Raw genomic sequence first — 4,227 nt, forward strand, 5'->3', positions numbered from 1 at the left:
AGTCGATTTACCAAGTGTTTTCTTAGTAAAACACTCAGCGAAGCCTGGCACTCGTAAAAATTTACCGAGTGTTTTCAAATGATTGTAGTCATGATATCCTCAATACTAAGAAGTCTTTTGAGGGAAAAGAGACCGAGGAATACCCGAAAAATGACAATGGAGCCCGGTATTGAAATACCAATTTCCATAGCGCCAAAAAATTCTAAAAATGTGTACGTACAAAAATACATATATAACATGTTTGAGAACAATTTCATAACAATATACTTCCATACATGGCATCTATCTATTATATAATAAAAGTCCATGAAGTTCTCATTAGAAAAAAAAAAGAGAAATAGGCTAGAAAATCCCAGAATATCATAATCCGGCCATTTAATTTAATTTATAGATTAAAATTCAAAACCATTAGATAAGCTTTAAGAGAAATAATCTTAGAAATCCCACTAAAATCAGAAACATCCAAACATTTAATTTATATATTAAAATACCAGAGCCATTAGATAAGTTTTAAGTGAAAAAATTACCACCATTCCCATTTTCAGTAAAAAAAAACGTTTCTTTCACCTTTGCCTATGGCAGAAAAAAGAAACAAGAGTGAAGAAATTAGTGTGGGAATCTCAAGTAGAAAAACTAGCATTGGACACTCCCTGGAAAAAAAGCTAGGGAGGGACTCCATGTAAAAAAGAAAACAACGTCGGACCTCGGACCTTTTTCTATGATAAGAAAGAGTTACTAGGGTGGGACTCTCCAAAAGGAAGTGTGGGACTCAATTAGGACGTTTTGGAGACCAGGCTCCATGGAGGGCAAAATTTCAAACAATACAAATTCAATCTTTCCGTTTTCAAAAATTCTTAAAAATATGCATGTATATAAGGATGAAATGTACATGTGTGTAAAAAGTCAACATAAAATACCTTGAATTGCGACTAGTAAGAAAGAAAAAAAACACATTCATGGACTTTGGGGATGAACAGTACCATGTGCTGAAAAGACACACATTTCTTTTGCGCATCCCTCGGTTCAACGTATTTCATCGTGATAATTTATACTCATGTGCATTATGCCTCCATCGTGAAATACCAATTTGCATAGCGGCAAAAAAAATCTAAAAAATGTGTACATACATGGATACATATATAACACGTTTGAGAACAGTTTCGTGACAATATGCTTCCATATGTGGCATCTATCTATTATATATTAGAAGTACTTGACGGGTTCATCAGAAAAAGGAGAAATAGGCTAGAAAATCCTGAAAAATCAGAATCCTACCATTTAAGATAATTTATATATTAAAATACAAAAACCCTTAGATACGTTTAAGAGAAATAGGCTTAAAAATCACACTAAAATCAGAAACATAAAGGGCAGCCTAGTGCATGTAGCTCCCGCTTGCGCAGGGTCCGAGGAAGGGTTCGACAACTTTGGGTCTGTTGTACACATCATTTCCTTACATTTCTATAAGAGGTTGTTTTCAGGACATGAACCCGTGACCTCATGGTCGCAAGGCAACAGCGTTACCACAGGGCCAAGGCTCCCCTTCACTAAAATAAAAAACATCCGAATATTTAATTTATAGATTAAAATACCAGAGCCATTATATATGTTTTGAGCGAATAAAATTACCCACCATTTCCATTGATAATAAAAAATGATTCTTTCACCTTTGCCTACGGCAGAAAAAAGAAGCGAGCGTGCAGAAATTAGGGTGGAACTCTCAAGTTAAAAAATAGCATAGGACTCTCCCGTGAAAAAAAGCTAGCGTGGGACTCCATGTAAACAAGAAAACAACATCGGACCTAGGACCTTTCCCTATGATAAGAAAGAGTTATTAGGGTGGGACTTTCCAAAACAAGTGTTGGACTTGAGTAGGTCGTTTTGGAGGCTGGCCTCCATGGAGGACAAAAACTTTCAAAAATTTAAAATTCGAACGTTTTGCTTTCCAAAAATTCTAAAAAATATGCATGTATATGAGTATGAAATGTATATGTGTGTAAAAAGACCTTAAATTGTGAAGTCTATGAAAAAGTATATTCATGGATATATATAAATTGAAATGTGCATTATGTCTCAATGTATTTCATTGTGAAAATTTACACACATGTGCATTATGTCTCCGTGTATATCTGTATTTATTTCATAAAAAATGAAATGTGAAAAATAAGATTTTTTTGTGAATTTTGATTTTTTTTTTCAAAACACGGCCTCCAAAAGCATTTTTTGGTTGGATTCTCTGTAGAAAATGTGTAACCAGCGAGAATAAGGGACGTCTGGTAAAAATGGTATCATATTATGCGTGTTGACGCCTTGCTACATACTCCCTTGTAAACAATTACAAAATGTTTTGAATCACTATTTTAGAGACCTAAAACATCTTACATTAGTGATTTAAAATGTCCTATATTTGTTTACAAAGGGAGTAGATGCATGCATTATCTATTCAAATATGGACACATGAAAAGGATATCATAATAGGTGTGCTAATGCCTTCCTATTCCTCCGGCCCTGTTGCCAATTGACCAAACGAGGAGTAGGCGCTCAAGGACTAAATCGAACCGGGCCCTGACAAGGCCAAAAATCATATTGGTAGAGGGGTATTTTTTCTCTGACACACCTCGCTTTAGTCGATTCCTTTAATTGCAATGCAGGACAAACTGGCTCTAGCCATACTCTACGCGCGTTTTGTGACATCTATGTTCGAGGCTTCTCTGTTAGACTCTGTTGCTTTCGCTCCAGCTACTTTTTACCATCATTGTTTACTTCTACATCTGGGGTCATGGGATGTGTGTCGTGCTACCTCCGGTTGTATGTTGTTGTGTCATTGCCCCGTCAATGTCCAAGCACCACGACCTTCAACCTCTCTTGATATGTGTGCCAGTTGATGCATTCAATGGAAAGAAACAAACTGAAAGCTGGAAGGTTTTGCAGTCATGCCAGTGATTGCACCATTGGGCCTCCTTTGCTTTCACCCTAGTACAATGAACTCCTCGCGCCTGTTCATGTGGTCGTCTTTCTGGCCTGCAGAAGACGTGTGTGGTGTTCGTACGAGGACCTCCTCGCCCCCTAGCTTCCTCTTCACGCAATTGGCGTTCCAGCCTCCCAAAGGCATGCGCTGCGTCCGTACGAGGATGTTCCTTTAGATGGTCTCTGGTTCTCCCTTAGATGGTCCAGGTATGCAATTCTTAATTTTAGTATTGTATTGCTATTCTTTAGTGTGTCGCATGTTCTACGAGTGGAACGGTCTCACAGATGATCCAATTATGCATTCTTCTGTCCTATTCCTATATTTCCTTATCTACTCTCTTTCTGTAGGCGACTAATACTCATTTTCCAGTATCATGATTGTTTGCTTCTAGGATATTGTACATCTCATTGTGCTTCAACTCCTAATATTACCAACCATGTATAGATAAACAATCTACCAACAACATGTACTACATAGCAATATGCCATTCAAATTCCCTTACATAAAAGGTTTGATAAAATCTCAACATCGCTTTGTTGGCTTAATCAATATTGCATACGTTGTTTTCGATGAGCAAACTAGTTTAGATTTATTCTTCTAAGATAATATTTGGTTAGAGTTACCGTGTGGCTCTTTATGGTCAATTTAGCTCATGTTTATGAGCTTTACTTCACGTTTTATTGAATTATAAATTTCTATTTTATAGGAGAGTTATGAAATTGTTTATTTATTACCTTTTTATTATACACCTTACCATATTTTTATTAAATTATTACTCATGAATAAAGTGTTCAACTACTTAGGTATTACTAGTTTTAGTTTTCACTTCGAATGGTCTCTTCCTATGTTTACTAACATGGTCATTGTCTTGCAATTCAAACTCTTTCATATTCTTCTCTTCCTTATGTCCTTACTCCCTCCTTCCATAGTTTACACTACTAGGAAAATGCTTAAACACATTAGCATAGTAGTAGCGCTGGAAAGAAGTGAACGCTGCTGCTATTTAGCAGTAGCGCTTTTTTAGGAAAGCGCTACTAGTAACTCCATAGTAGTAGCGCTGTGAAGCAGAAACGTGCTACTACTATGTGGGACCAGACGAGGCCACCGACTGTTTTCGTAGTTGTAGCGGTGTACAAAAAAAGCGCTACTACTAACAGTTTAGTAGCAGCGCTCTTTTTTTATGCGCCGCTACTGCTAGTGGGCCCCACTTAGTAGTAGCGCTTTTAGTTGTAGCGGTGTACAGAAAAAAGCACTACTAC

This window comes from Triticum urartu, chromosome 1A, assembly GCF_056163025.1.
Source record: "Triticum urartu cultivar PI428250 chromosome 1A, HENAU_Tu73, whole genome shotgun sequence".
NCBI classification, from domain to species: domain Eukaryota; kingdom Viridiplantae; phylum Streptophyta; class Magnoliopsida; order Poales; family Poaceae; genus Triticum; species Triticum urartu.